We start from the raw sequence: 17,062 nt of genomic DNA, 5'->3' as shown, positions 1-17,062 counted from the left end.
TGGACACAAACGAAGTACACGAAGTTGCACTGGCTAACTTTTAACTAAACAAATCCCAAGGAAAAGCTACTAGATGGATCTACTTATATAGGAGCAAGGGGTGGCGGCCAAGGAGGTGGGAGGACGTCCCAAGGCAGCCTAAAACTAAATCTAGGTCGTACAAGGCCAATGGGCCCAAGTGGAGGTGATGTAACACCTTTGGACTTGTAGTTTGACTCGGATTCTGCTGCAGCATCAGATTGTTTCGTCCACAACTGAACGCTCCTGACGAATTTGAAGGTGATTCCAATTGGGTTGGAAAGTGCACGAAATCTAGTTTCCAACAAAAAAAGAATCACCTAATTCGGAGTCCGTATGAAAAACTTGTGTGCGTTTTGAGTCAGGTATGTCTGTGCAGTCCGAATCTGAATCCAGCACGTGAGAGACTTGGACTCTATCTTCTCTTGGGCCAAAAGTGACGTGAGAGAACTTTTTGGACAGCAAATAAACATCTCTTTCTTCCTTATCTTCATATGTGGATTGTACAAATGTCCCATACACCTGCAATTAGACAAAACACAAAAGTGTGTGAAGTATTTTTGTTTTGGATAACATAAATAGATTATTGAATAGTTTGCACTAGAAATCACCTGACAAATATGCATATATGCAATATTTTTGGTCATATCCAAGGTAGTCATGTCCTCATCAATGGTGGCTATCGTTTTGGAGGAAGTTGACTTTGACGATCCGACTACAAATGTGCGAGGACGTCGTGCCTTAGCAATCGCTAAACCAACTCCGAGAGGTTATTGACCACGCCGGAGCACGATCAACGTGACCACGAAGGTCTGTTTCCTGCAGGCAAACGAAGAACAAGCAAGAAATTGAGATTGCAATCTGGATATTGCGAATATAAGATGAAAGCTTTATTGATCAAGGTGGGGTTCTGTGACGCCTTTGTCTGGTCATTGAACACAAACGAAGTACGCGAAGTTGCAGCTCTGGCGAACTTTGATCTAAACAAAACCCAAAGTCTAAACGATGCCCTAAGGGCTGTATATATGGAGGAGAGAGGGGAAATTTCGTGGCCCTTGGTGGAGGGGTCCGAAAGCAACCCTAACTCTTGTTTCCCCACACATACGGACTCTAAAAACAGCCTATACTTAAGTACTTCGAAAATACATGGGCCTGGCCCAATAATAAGTTGACGCAGCACCTAGAATAGCCTCTGGACGAAATTTATGAAGTGGCATCATGTATATTTTGTCCCATGCTTCATGCACTCATTATGGTGGCTTCAGAGTCCTGGAATCATTACTTGTAACTCCGTTCTTGTTCCCCTTGCGCATGCCATCATCTCCATGCCTGAACTTGCTCCAAGGTTCATCTTTCTTGTCCAAGCTAGGCCCTTCATTTGTAAGCAAAACAAATGTATCCAATTTATGCAGCATCATATTCTCATGAATATTAGAATCGTTACCAAGAAACAAAAGTACATAATAATTCAATTGGCGTGCGCGAGCTCTAGTAATTGGTCCAGTATGTATAGCAGCAGGGGCTATGGGTGTAACAATGGTATTGATGTCCTCATCATCCTCCCCTTCTTGAAATGAAGTCGTCCTCGATGAAGTTCATCGTCCTCACCCAAATAAGGCTTCAAATCTGCAATGTTAAAAGTGGGACTAACCCCAAAATCTGCAGGCAGCTCAAGTTTATATGCATTATCATTTATTTTCTCTAACACCTAAAAAGGACCATCAGCATGTGGCATTAGCTTTGATTTGCGCAAATTAGGAAATCTATCCTTACGCAAATGTAACCAAACAAGATCTTCAGGTGCAAACACAACATGTTTTCTACCCTTATCTCCACCAAGTTTATATTTAGCATTCATACGCTCAATGTTTTCCTTAGTTAACTCGTGCATTTTTAAAATCAATTCAGCACGTTCTTTAGCATCAAAATTAACCTTCTCCGAAGATGGAAGAGGCAGCAAATCAATAGGTGCACGAGGTAGGAAACCATACACAATTTCAAAAGGGTACATCTTAGTAGTAGAATGCAATGAACGATTATAAGCAAATTCAATATGAGGCAAGCATTCTTCCCACATTTTCTTGTTATTCTTTAAAACAGTCCTAAGCATAGTAGACAATGTTCTATTGAATACTTTAGTTTGTCCATCAGCTTGGGGGTGACAAGTAGTACTAAAAAGCAGTTTAGTCCCCAACTTAGCCCATAAACATCTCCAAAAGTGGCTAAGAAATTTAGTATCACGATCTGAAACAATAGTATTTGGCACACCATGCAAGCGAATAATTTCACGAAAGAACAAATCAGCAACATTAACAACATCTTCGATTTTATGACATGGTATAAAGTGTGCCATTTTCGAGAACCTATCCACGACAACAAATATGCTATCCCTCCCCTTCTTTGTTCGAGGTAAACCTAAAACAAAGTGCATAGATATATCCGCCCAAGGAACACTAGGTACAGGCAAAGGCATATATAAACCATGAGGATTGAGTCATGACTTAGCTTTTTGACATGTAGTGCAGCGAGCAACAAAACGCTCAACATCCCATCTCATATTTGGCCAAAAGAAATGTGTAGAAGGTATATCCTTCGTCTTCTTGACGCCAAAGTGTCCCATTAGTCCTCCTCCATGCGCCTCCTGCAACAACAAAAGACGAACGGAGCTAGCTGGAATGGATAGCTTGTTACCACGAAACAGAAATCCATCGTTACGAACGAACTTGTTCCAAGTTCTCCCTTCCTTACAATTCTGCAATACATCTTTAAATTCAGCATCATGAACATATTGATCTTTGATGGTCTCCAAACCAAATATTTTAAAGTCAAGTTGTGAAAGTATAGTATAACGACGAGACAAAGCATCAGCAATAACATTTTCTATACCCTTCTTGTGTTTAATGGCATAAGGGAAAGTCTCAATGAATTCAACCCATTTAGCATGTCTACGGTTCAGTTTTGCTTGACTTTTAATGTGTTTCAAAGATTCATGATCAGAATGTATAACAAATTCCTTGGGCCATAACTAATGTTGCCATGTTTCTAAGGTCCGAACAAGAGCATATAATTCTTTATCATAAGTAGAATAGTTCAGACTAGGCCCACTCAATTTTTCAGAAAAGTATGCAACAGGTTTGCCATCTTGTAATAACACACCTCCTAATCCAATTCCACTAGCATCACATTCAAGCTCAAAAGTCTTATTAAAATCAGGAAGTTGGAGTAAATGAGCATGTATCAACTTATCTTTCAATACCGTGAAGGCTTCTTCCTGTGCGGTACCCAAAACAAAAGGCACATCCTTTTTTGTAAGCTCGTTGAGAGGTGCAGCAATGGTGCTGAAATATCTCACAAAACGCCTATAGAAACCAGCGAGGTCAAGGAAACTCCTCACTTGTGTGACCGTTTTGGGCTGTGGCCAACTCTCAATAGCTTCAATCTTGGCTTTATCAACTTCAATTCCCTGTGTAGTAACAACATAGCCAAGAAAAGATACTCGGTCGGTGCAAAAGGTGCACTTTCCATGGTTACCAAACAAACGTGCATCACGTAGAGCAATAAAAACAGCATGTAATGTTCCAAATGTTCCTCCAAAGATTTGCTATAAATCAACATGTCATCAAAGTAAACTACCACAAATCGTCCAATGAAAGCACGTAAAACTTTGTTCATTAATCTCATGAAAGTACTAGGTGCATTAGTTAACCCAAAAGGCATAACTAACCACTCATATAATCCAAACTTAGTTTTAAATGCTTTTTTCCATTCATCTCCCAATTTCATACGAATTTGATGGTATCCACTACGCAAATCAACTTTGGAGAATATTGTAGAGCCACTCAATTCATCCAGCATATCATCTAGCCTAGGAATAGGATGACGATAACGAATAGTAATATTATTAATGCCTCTACAATCAACGCACATACGCGACGTACCATCCTTTTTTGGCACTAAAATGATAGGAACAACTCAAGAACTAAGGGATTCGCATATATAACCTTTGTCGAGCAGTTCTTGTACTTGACGCATAATCTCCTTCGTCTCCTCTAGATTGGTACGGTATGGTGCACGGTTGGGTAATGATGCACCGAGAATTAAGTCAATTTGATGCTCAATCCCTCGAATAGGTGGTAATCCCGGTGGCACGTCTTCTGGAAAGACGTCAGCGAACTCCTGCAAAATGTTAGTGACAGGAGGAGGCAAAGAGGAAGGCACGTCCTCGAATGAAAATAATGCCTCTTTGCACACAAAAGCATAACAAACAGATTTGCTGAAATCTAGCTCATCAATATCAGATTTTGTGGCAAGTAAACATGCACTTTTCAATTTAATTTCAGAAGCAACACTAGATGGTTTATTACTAGGTTTCATTTGTTGCTCAAATTCTTTTGCCACAATCTGATTTTCACTCTTATTTTTCTCCTGTTTTGCTTTATTAGCTCTATTAATATCATCTTTCAAAATGGATTCAGGAGTCATAGGAAGCAAAGTAATATTTTTATCCTTATGAACAAGAGTATACTGATTGTTTGTACCATGGTGTACAGAATTTTTATCAAATTTCCATGGTCTACCAAGTAATAAGGAACATGCTTGCATAGGTACCACATCACAATCAACATAATCAGCATATGTAGAGATACTAAAATGCACACAAACAGTACGTGTTACCTTAACCTTGCCGCTATTGTTGAACCATTGGATGCAGTAAGGATGTGGATGTTGATGTAGGGTAGAACCCTATGGCCCGATCTTTCACGATAGGAGCGGAATCCCGCGAAGAACACAAAGAACACGAGGAGGAAACACGAGGGGAAATCACAAAGGGGCACAAAGAGGAACACTCAAACCAACAAGATAGTCACACATGTGCTAGATCCTCGAATACATAAGAGAAGATACACGATCCAAAGTCAACAACGGACGATACAAAGGTAGCCGGTCTTCTCCGTGAGGAGGTCTTGATGTTCTTCTCCAAAAGGAGGTCTTGAATCCAAAGGGATCTTCTCCGAAGAGGCCGCGGTCTCTCACGAAGAGTGGATCCGATGTGGATGAGCGAAGCTCTATCTCTAAGTATGAGCTAAACCAATGCTAACCCTAGCTAGAAGGAATAGGAGGTCTATATATAGTCTAAGTGCAAATGGGGGCGAAAGTAGGGGCACATGGGCCTCGGGCCCGGATCTGGACGCAGCCAGGTACCAGACGTCCGTTGGCGGCAGGTCGTCCGGTGTCTCAGGAGTGGCCGGACGTCCGGAAACATTGGTCTTCCGCTGATGTGTCTCGGATGCTATCGCGCCGGTCGTCCGGTCAGGGCCGGACGTCCGCTCTTTTGCCTCGGGTGCAAGGGCACCGGTTGTCCGGTCTGGACCGGACGTACGCTCTTTTGCCTCGGGTGCAGGGGCACTAGTCGTCCGGTCTGGACCGGACGTCCGCTGATGCTTCAGGCTCTGGACGTCCATTCCCGGCCGGTCGTCCGGTGGCTGGGACTTTTCCTGCAGCTCCTCTTCTTCGTCTTCGTCTTCGCGTCCATCTTCCTCTTCTTCTTGTCCTTGCTCCTTAGCTTCTTCATGATACTTGAGTATGCACAGAGTGTCCGTATGAGGTAGTAGCCATGTCTCATGTGCATCAAAGTGTGATTGTGAGAGGAGAGATGTCACCTCGGTTTCGAGAGCTCTTGCACGTGATCGAGTCATGGGTCCACTAGGCACTTGATGAGACGATGGTAGGTCCATGGGGATGACCGTGGGATGCTCCGCATCATCTCCCCCCCCTTGGGCAAGATCCGACCTTGGATCATGATCCTCATCACCATGGAAATGGTAGTCGTGGACAGACTTGTAGTTGGACGGAGTTGAAGACATTACGCAATCCAATTACTCCAAGGTGTCGCCGGAGTGGTATACATGCAAGAAGAGCAAACACAAACGACACTTGGAAATACAATGGTGAATGCACACAAGGTGTCCATCAAATAAACAATAGTTTGTCCAAAGGAATTGTGCATGAAAATGTATGAGATGCTTATCCAAATGATGTAAAATGACATGTAAAGCATTCATGGAAGCAAAATCATTCATTGTGCACACAAATGTATTGTGGATGGGATCAATGCAACCACGGTGCAAAATAATGTCATGGTGAGACGGTTTATCAATAGCATGAATATGGTAATGGATGCTTAATGTGATGTGATCATGCAATTGATGGTAGGCAATAAGATCATGATGTATGAATATGCCATCAAGGTATATCACAACAAATTTGCTAATAAATGCACAATCTCATATATCATGGATGACATGGCAATACTAGATGCAACAAGGCAATCATGATGTGAGTCAATCCATGCATAAGATGCAAATGTGTCATGTGTATGATATGTCCATCGAGCATGACATGTGTGAACACAATCAACACATCTGGAGGTGTTGGTATACCGATGCTCGATGTCATGGCATGAGTGGAGGTTCGAAGGTGCATCCAGTAAGTCCGAGCGCTCCTCAACTTGAAGGTCCATGGGTTCCATCTCCGATGCGGAGCATCCCAATGTCATCCCCATGGACCTACCATCGTCTCATCAACTGCCTAGTGGACCCATGACTCGGATCACGTGCAAGAGCTCTTGAAACCGAGGTGACATCTCTCCTCTCACAATTCCACTTCGATGCACATGAAGCATGGCTACTACCTCATATGGATACTTCGTGCATACTCAGGTACAATGGAGAAGCTGAGGAGCAAGGACAAGAAGAAGAAGATCGACGAGAAGACGGAGAAGAAGGAGGGCTGAAGGAAAAGTCCCAGCCACTGGACGACCGGCCGGGACCGGACGTCCGGCGCCTGAAGCCTCAGCCGAACCCCAGCGAGCGGACGTCCGGTCCAGACTGGACGACCGGTAGCCCCGCACCCGAAGCAAACGAGCGGACGTCCGGCCCGGACCGGACGACCGGCGCACCAGCACCCGAGCAAACATCAGCGGAAGTCCGGAGCTACCGGACGTCCGGCACCCCCATCACAGAGCGGAACTAGCGGACGACCGGAGGACACCGGACGTCCGGCAGCTCTTGAGACACCGGACGACCGGTCCCCAGCGGATGTCCGGTACCTGTCTACGCACAGTGTTTGGGCCCGAGGCCCATGTACCCCTTCACTTCGCCTCATTTGCACTTAGACTATAAATAGACCCCCCATTCATCCTAGCTAGGGTTAGCAAATGTTTAGCTCATATTTGTGAGAGAGCTTTGCTCATCCACTTGGTTACCTTCTCCTCGGAGATTCGAGCCTCCACCGGAGAAGATCCCCCCAAGCGGATTCAAGACCTCCTTGCGGAGAAGATCATCAAGACCCCCTCTTGGGTGGCCCCATCAAGACCTCCTCACGAAGAAGTACTGGCTACCGTGTATTGTCCTTAGTTGTCCGTGGATTCGTGTATCATTCTATGTACTCGAGGATGTAGCCCATGTGTGACTTATTTGATGAGGACATCAATACCATTGTTACACCCACAGCCCCTACTGCTACATATACGGGACCAATTACTAGAGCTCGCGCACGCCAATGAAATTATCAGGTACTTTCATTTCTTGGTAATGATTCTAATGTTCATGAGAATATGATGCTGCCTAAATTGGATACATTTGTTTTGCTTACAAATGAAGGGCCTAGCTTGGAGAAGGATGAACATTGGAGAAAGAACAAGCATGGAGATGATGCCATGCGCAAGGGGAACAAGAACGGAGTTACAAGTGATGATTTCAGGACTTTGAAGCCACCATAATGGGTGCATGAAGCCTTGGACGAAATATACAAGATGCCACTTCATAAATTTCGTCCCGAGGCTATTATAGGTGCTGCGTCACCTTTTTATTGGGCCAGGCCCATGTAATTTCGAAATACATAAGTATAGGCTATTTTTAGAGTTCGTATGTGTGGGGAAACAAGAGATAGGGTTGATTTCGGACCCCTCCACCAAGGGCCACGAAATTCCCCCTCTCTTCCTCCATATATACAGCCCTTAGGGCACCGTTTAGACTTTGGGTTTTGTTTAGATTAAAAGTTCGCCATAGCTGCAACTTCGCGTACTTCGTTTGTGTTCAACGACCAGACAAAGGCGTCACAGAACCCCACCTTGATCAATAAAGCTTTCATCTTATATACGCAATATCCAGATTGCAATCTTAGTTTCTTCCTTGTTCTTCGTTTGCTCGCAGGAAACAGACCCTCATGGTCAGGTTGATCGTGCTCCGGCGTGGTCAATAACCTCTCGGAGTTGGTTTAGCGATTGCTAAGGCGCGACGTCCTCGCACGTTCGTAGTCGGATCGTCAAAGTCGACTTCCACCAAAGCGAAATCCACCATCTCATCGAAAGACGGGACACCTTTGCCTCTATCATTATTCGTGTTGGTTTAGTGATTTCCTCTTGTGTTTTCCCTCTGTTCGTCCCTGTGTTCTTCGTGTTTTCCCCGAGATCCGCTCCTTTCGTGAAAGATCGAGCGATTAGGGTCTCTACCCTACGTCATCTTGGTATCAGAGCAAGGTTGATCACGATTTCGGAGCCCCCCTCTTCGTTTTCTAGCTTGATTTTGTTGTTTTTCGTCCTAATCCGAAATCCCCACAAAAATAGCCCCAAAAAAATTTCTTGTGTTTTGTGAGTTTTGATGATGTTTTGTTGGTTTTGATCCGTGAATTTATTGTGTTGCAAGTGGATCTAGCCTTCCCCTATCATCTCCACCTCGAAATCCATCCAAAATCCACAAATTTCATTTCAATTTTTCCCCCGACCCACCGGATGACCGCAACTTACCGGACGTCCGGCGCCGCTGGAACCATCGGACGTCCGACCATTACCGGACGACCGGAACCTCTAAATCGAGCTGAAATTAGCGGATTTCCGACCCTACCGGACATCCGGCGATCGGACATCCGTCCACTTCCGGACGACCGCGACTTCCACCACCTCATCCGCTACACCAACACCGACTTCCGCAAACCTTTCCAATATCCCAACCCACACCATCATTTACCCGCTAACTACTCCGACGCTTTTTGTCGCACTTGGTTTTGAGAATTCGAGTTGCGGTACCGTATCCTTTTGTGTTTCGGCTATCTAGGTACGGTTCGACATCGACATCACCGCCGCTCATTTTCGCCACGGACGAGTCATCAACAACGACCACCTCGACTATGACTTGGTATTCGTGCCACCATTTTGACACCATACCGGAAGCAAGACCGGTAACCTCATCTTGGTATTGGACATATCACTCTTTCCATTACATTGATAGCCATTCTAGCCTTACTCCTTTGCGTTGCTTACCCATCGAGACTAGCCATTGAGTATTGCCGGCAACGAGACTTGTGCACATTAGTGAGCATACTTCCCATAGCATACATACATACATCATTGTTGCCTCTATTGGTATCATCTCTTGTGTCACAAAGTTGTCGTCGCATACTCACTTGATATCTTGGTTCGTCAAGCATTGCATGAGAAAAGAGCTCAAACATCAAAGAGCCAACCAAGCTTTTAAGCAAAGAGGAAAGATAAGCAAAGAGCTTTTAAGCAATAACCATAGCATCATACAACATTAAGATTGTCATACTCGATAATCTTGGATCATATCATAGCAACACCTTGCATAAAACATATTTGGTGATAGCGGCAAAGGTGTCCCGTCTTTCGATGAGATGATGGATATCGCTTTGGTGGCAGTCGACTTTGACGATCCGACTACGAACGTGCGAGGACGTCGCGCCTTAGCAATCACTAAACTAACTCCGAGAGGTTATTGACCACGCCGGAGCACGATCAACCTGACCACGAGGGTCTGTTTCCTGCGAGCAAATGAAGAACAAGCAAGAAACTGAGATTGCAATCTGGATATTGCGAATATAAGATGAAAGCTTTATTGATCAAGGTGGGGTTCTGTGACGCCTTTGTCTGGTCGTTGGACACAAACGAAGTACGCGAAGTTGCAGCTATGGCGAACTTTAATCTAAACAAAACCCAAAATCTAAACGGTGCCCTAAGGGTTGTATCTATGGAGGAAGAGAGGGGAATTTCGTGGCCCTTGGTGGAGGGGTCCGAAATCAACCCTATCTCTTGTTTCCCCACACATACGGACTCTAAAAATAGCCTATACTTATGTATTTCGAAATTACATGGGCCTGGCCCAATAAAAAGGTGACGCGGCACCTATAATAGCCTCAGGACGAAATTTATGAAGTGGCATCTTGTATATTTCGTCCAAGGCTTCATGCACCCATTATGGTGGCTTCAAAGTCCTGAAATCATCACTTGTAACTCCGTTCTTGTTCCCCTTGCGCATGGCATCATCTCCATGCTTGTTCTTGCTCCAATGTTCATCCTTCTCCAAGCTAGGCCCTTCATTTGTAAGCAAAACAAATGTATCCAATTTAGGCAGCATCATATTCTCATGAACATTAGAATCATTACCAAGAAACGAAAGTACCTGATAATTTAATTGGCGTGCGCGAGCTCTAGTAATTGGTCCCGTATATGTAGCAGTAGGGGCTGTGGGTGTAACAATGGTATTGATGTCCTCATCATCCTCCCCTTCTTGAAATGAAGTCGTCCTCGACGGAAGCTCATCTTCCTCACCCAAATAAGGCTTCAAATCTGCAATGTTAAAAGTGGGACTAACCCCAAAATCTGCAGGCAGCTCAAGTTTATATGCATTATCATTTATTTTCTCTAACACCTTAAAGGGACCATCAGCATGTGGCATTAACTTTGATTTGCGCAAATCCGGAAATCTATCCTTACGCAAATGTAACCAAACAAGATCTCCAGGTGCAAACACAACATGTTTTCTACCCTTATCTCCAGCAAGTTTATATTTAGCATTCATACGCTCAATGTTTTCCTTAGTTAACTCATGCATTTTTAAAATCAATTCAGCACGTTGTTTAGCATCAAAATTAACCTTCTCCGAAGATGGAAGAGGCAACAAATCAATAGGTGCACGAGGTAGGAAACCATACACAACTTCAAAAGGGCACATCTTAGTAGTAGAATGCAATGAACGATTATAAGCAAATTCAATATGAGGCAAGGATTCCTCCCACATTTTCTTATTATTCTTCAAAACAGCCCTAAGCATAGTAGACAACGTTCTATTGACTACTTCAGTTTGTCCATCAGTTTGGGGGTGACAAGTAGTACTAAAAAGCAGTTTAGTCCCCAACTTAGCCCATAAATATCTCCAAAAGTGGCTAAGAAATTTAGTATCACGATCTGAAACAATAGTATTTGGCACACCATGCAAGCGAATAATTTCACGAAAGAACAAATCAGCAACATTAACAGCATCATCGCTTTTATGACATGGTATAAAGTGTGCCATTTTCGAGAATCTATCCACGACAACAAATATGCTATCCCTCCCCTTCTTTGTTCGAGGTAAACCTAAAACAAAGTCCATAGATATATCCTCCCAAGGAACACTAGGTACAGGCAAAGGCATATATAAACCATGAGGATTGAGTCGTGACTTAGCTTTTTGACATGTAGTGCAGCGAGCAATAAAACGCTCAACATCCCGTCTCATCTTTGGCCAAAAGAAATGTGTAGCAAGTACGTCCTCCGTCTTCTTCACGCCAAAGTGTCCCATTAATCCTCCTCCATGCGCCTCCTCCAACAACAAAAGACGAACGGAGCTAGCTGGAATGCATAGCTTGTTAGCACGAAACACAAATCCATCGTTAACAACAAACTTGTTCCACATTCTTCCTTCTTTACAATTCTGCATTACATCTTTAAAATCAGCATCATGCACATATTGATCTTTGATGGTCTCCAAACCAAATATTTTGAAGTCAAGTTGTGAAAGCATAGTATAGCGACGAGACAATGCATCAGCAATAACATTTTCTTTTCCCTTCTTGTGTTTAATGACATAAGGGAAAGTCTCAATGAATTCAACCCATTTAGCATGTCTACGATTCAGTTTAGCTTGACTTTTAATATGTTTCAAAGATTCATGATCAGAATGTATAACAAATTCTTTGGGCCATAAATAATGTTGCCATGTTTCTAAAGTCCGAACAAGAGCATATAATTCTTTATCATAAGTAGAATAATTCAGACTAGGCCCACTCAACTTTTCAGAAAAGTATGCAACAGGTTTGCCATCTTGTAATAACACACCTCCTAATCCAATTCCACTAGCATCACATTCAAGCTCAAAAGTCTTGTTAAAATCAGGAAGTTGGAGTAAAGGTGATAGAGGCGGAGGTGTCCCGTCTTTCGATGAGATGATGGATATCGCTTTGGTGGAAGTCGACTTTGACGATCCGACTACGAACGTGCGAGGACGTCGCGCCTTAGCAATCGCTAAACCAACTCCGAGAGGTTATTGACCACGCCGGAGCACGATCAACCTGACCACGAGGGTCTGTTTCCTGCGAGCAAACGAAGAACAAGCAAGAAACTAAGATTGCAATCTGGATATTGCGAATATAAGATGAAAGCTTTATTGATCAAGGTGGGGTTCTGTGACGCCTTTGTCTGGTCGTTGAACACAAACGAAGTACGCGAAGTTGCAGCTATGGCGAACTTTTAATCTAAACAAAACCCAAAGTCTAAACGATGCCCTAAGGGCTGTATATATGGAGGAAGAGGGGGCAATTTCGTGGCCCTTGGTGGAGGGGTCCGAAATCAACCCTATCTCTTGTTTCCCCACACATACGGACTCTAAAAATAGCCTATACTTATGTATTTCGAAATTACATGGGCCTGGCCCAATAATAAGGTGACGCAGCACCTAAAATAGCCTCGGGACGAAATTTATGAAGTGGCATCTTGTATATTTCGTCCAAGGCTTCATGCACCCATTATGGTGGCTTCAAAGTCCTGAAATCATCACTTGTAACTCCGTTCTTGTTCCCCTTGCGCATGCCATGATCTCCATGCTTGTTCTTGCTCCAATGTTCATCCTTCTCCAAGCTAGGCCCTTCATTTGTAAGCAAAACAAATGTATCCAATTTAGGCAGCATCATATTCTCATGAACATTAGAATCATTACCAAGAAACGAAAGTACCTGGTAATTTAGTTGGCGTGCACGAGCTCTAGTAATTGGTCCAGTATGTATAGCAGCAGGGGCTGTGGGTGTAACAATTGTATTGATGTCCTCATCATCCTCCCCTTCTTGAAATGAAGTCGTCCTCGACGGAAGTTCATCTTCCTCACCCAAATAAGGCTTCAAATCTGCAATGTTAAAAGTGGGACTAACCCCAAAATCTGCAGGCAGCTCAAGTTTATATGCATTATCGTTTATTTTCTCTAACACCTTAAAGGGACCATCAGCACGTGGCATTAGCTTTGATTTGCGCAAATCAGGAAATCTATCCTTACGCAAATGTAACCAAACAAGATCTCCAGGTGCAAACACAACATGTTTTCTACCCTTATCTCCAGCAAGTTTATATTTAGCATTCATACGCTCAATGTTTTCCTTAGTTAACTCATGCATTTTTAAAATCAATTCAGCACGTTGTTTAGCATCAAAATTAACCTTCTCCGAAGATGGAAGAGGCAACAAATCAATAGGTGCACGAGGTAGGAAACCATACACAACTTCAAAAGGGCACATCTTAGTAGTAGAATGCAATGAACGATTATAAGCAAATTCAATATGAGGCAAGGATTCCTCCCACATTTTCTTATTATTCTTCAAAACAGCCCTAAGCATAGTAGACAATGTTCTATTGACTACTTCAGTTTGTCCATCAGTTTGGGGGTGACAAGTAGTACTAAAAAGCAGTTTAGTCCCCAACTTAGCCCATAAACATCTCCAAAAGTGGCTAAGAAATTTAGTATCACGATCTGAAGCAATATTATTTGGCACACCATGCAAGCGAATAATTTCACGAGAGAACAAATCAGCAACATTAACAGCATCATCGCTTTTATGACATGGTATAAAGTGTGCCATTTTCGAGAATCTATCCACGACAACAAATATGCTATCCCTCCCCTTCTTTGTTCGAGGTAAACCTAAAACAAAGTCCATAGATATATCCTCCCAAGGAACACTAGGTACAGGTAACGGCATATATAAACCATGAGGATTGAGTCGTGACTTAGCTTTTTGACATGTAGTGCAGTGAGCAATAAAACGCTCAACATCCCGTCTCATCTTTGGCCAAAAGAAATGTGTAGCAAGTACGTCCTCCGTCTTCTTCACGCCAAAGTGTCCCATTAATCCTCCTCCATGCGCCTCCTGCAACAACAAAAGACGAACGGAGCTAGCTGGAATGCATAGCTTGTTAGCACGAAACACAAATCCATCGTTAACGACGAACTTGTTCCACATTCTTCCTTCTTTACAATTCTGCAGTACATCTTTAAAATCAGCATCATGCACATATTGATCTTTGATGGTCTCCAAACCAAATATTTTAAAGTCAAGTTGTGAAAGCATAGTATAGCGGCGAGACAATGCATCAGCAATAACATTTTCTTTTACCTTCTTGTGTTTAATGACATAAGGAAAAGTCTCAATGAATTCAACCCATTTAGCATGTCTACGATTCAGTTTAGCTTGACTTTTAATATGTTTCAAACATTCATGATCAGAATGTATAACAAATTCTTTGGGCCATAAATAATGTTGCCATGTTTCTAAAGTCCGAACAAGAGCATATAATTCTTTATCATAAGTAGAATAATTCAGACTAGGCCCACTCAATTTTTCAGAAAAGTATGCAACAGGTTTGCCATCTTGTAATAACACACTGCCTAATCCAATTCCACTAGCATCACATTCAAGCTCAAAAGTCTTATTAAAATCAGGAAGTTGGAGTAAAGGAGCATGTGTCAACTTATCTTTCAATACCGAGAAGGCTTCTTCCTGTGCGGTACCCCAAAGAAAAGGCACATCTTTCTTTGTAAGCTCATTGAGAGGTGCAGCAATGGTGCTAAAATCTCTCACAAAACGCCTATAGAATCCAGCGAGACCAAGAAAACTCCTCACTTGTGTGACCGTTTTGGGTTGCGGCCAACTCTCAATAGCTTCAATCTTGGCTTTATCAACTTCAATTCCCTGTGGAGTAACAACATAGCCAAGAAAAGATACTCGGTTGGTGCAAAAGGTGCACTTCCCAAGGTTACCAAACAAACGTGCATCACGTAGAGCAATAAAAATAGCACGTAAATGTTCCAAATGTTCTTCCAAAGATCTGCTATAAATCAATATGTCATCAAAGTAAACTACCACAAATCGTCCAATGAAAGCACGTAAAACTTCGTTCATTAATCTCATGAAAGTACTAGGTGCATTAGTTAACCCAAAAGGCATGACTAACCACTCATATAATCCAAACTTAGTTTTGAATGTTGTTTTCCATTCATCTCCCAATTTCATACGAATTTGATGCTATCCACTACGCAAATCAACTTTGGAGAATATTGTAGAGCCACTCAATTCATCAAGCATATCATCTAGCCTAGGAATAGGATGACGATAACGAATAGTAATATTATTAATGCCTCTACAATCAACACACATACGTGATGTACCATCCTTTTTCGGCACTAGAATAATAGGAACAGCACAAGGACTAAGGGATTCGCGTATATGACCTTTGTCGAGAAGCTCTTGTACTTGACGCATAATCTCCTTCGTCTCCTCTGGATTGGTACGGTATGGTGCACGGTTTGGCAGTGAAGCACCGGGAATTAAGTCAATCTGATGCTCAATCCCTCGAATAGGCGGTAATCCCGGTGGCACGTCTTGTGGAAAGACGTCAGCGAACTCCCGCAAAATGTTAGTGACAGCAGGAGGCAAAGAGGAAGGCACGTCCTCGAATGAAAATAATGCCTCTTTGCACACAAAAGCATAGCAAACAGATTTGCTGAAATCTAGCTCATCAATATCAGATTTGGTGGCAAATAAACATGCACTTTTCAATTTAATTTCAGAAGCAACACTAGATGGTTTATTATTAGGCTTCATTTGCTGCTCAAATTCTTTTGCCACAATCTGATTTTCACTCTTATTCGTCTCCTGTTTTGCTTTATTAGCTCTATGAATATCATCTTTCAAAATGGAATCAGGAGTCATAGGAAGCAAAGTAATATTTTTATCCTTATGAACAAGAGTATAGTGATTGTTTCTACCATGGTGTACAGAATTTTTATCAAATTGCCATGGTCTACCAAGTAATAAGGAACATGCTTGCATAGGTACCACATCACAATCAACATAATCAGCATATGTAGAGATACTAAAATGCACACGAACAGTACGTGTTACCTTAACCTTGCCGCTGTTGTTGAACCATTGGATATAGTAAGGATGTGGATGTGGTCTTGTGGTGAGAGAAAGCTTCTCCACCATCTCCAGCTAGCCAAGTTGTTGCAGCTCCCTCCATCTATGATGACGCGCACAGAACGTTCTTTCACAACTCCCTTGGTATGGAACAAATTGTGCCTCTGATTTTGCTCAGCTTGTGTGACCTGCACACTCAAAACACGTTGAGCAACTAAACATTCATACCTGTCAGCGTCTTCAGGAGCCATGTATTGCGTCTCATGATCAGAATCATCTCCACCATGTTCTTCACGTGTAATAAGAGCCAAAGTCTCCTCATCATAGTCACTAGCGGACTCATATCCACCATCCACGGTAGCAATCATCACACGCGGAGATTTGCATTCTCTCGCGTAATGACCTCCTCCCTTACAACGACGACAAATAATATCACTTGTGTGCCCTGTTGATGCCATGGAAGAAGAAGAAAGCTGTGCAGGCCCCGCAGGTGCGCTCTTGGCAGATAATGGTGGTTGTGCCTGTTTTCTTGTATCACGGCTGGAGGTGGCACCGGATGGAGGTGCTGGTGCAGTTGAAGTAGAAGATGCACGTGGTGTCCATGATGAAGGTCGGCCTGCAGAAAAGTTAGTTCGCCCCAATGCTTGTCGATCCTGCACTTCACGTTCAGCTTTACAAGCAAGATGGAATAAACGAGTGATATTAGTATACTCCTTATAGTCTAGAATGGTCTGAATCTCTCTATTTA

The sequence above is a fragment of the Triticum aestivum genome, chromosome 5A (assembly GCF_018294505.1).
Source record: "Triticum aestivum cultivar Chinese Spring chromosome 5A, IWGSC CS RefSeq v2.1, whole genome shotgun sequence".
NCBI classification, from domain to species: domain Eukaryota; kingdom Viridiplantae; phylum Streptophyta; class Magnoliopsida; order Poales; family Poaceae; genus Triticum; species Triticum aestivum.
Note: the sequence above shows the minus strand (reverse complement) of the source record.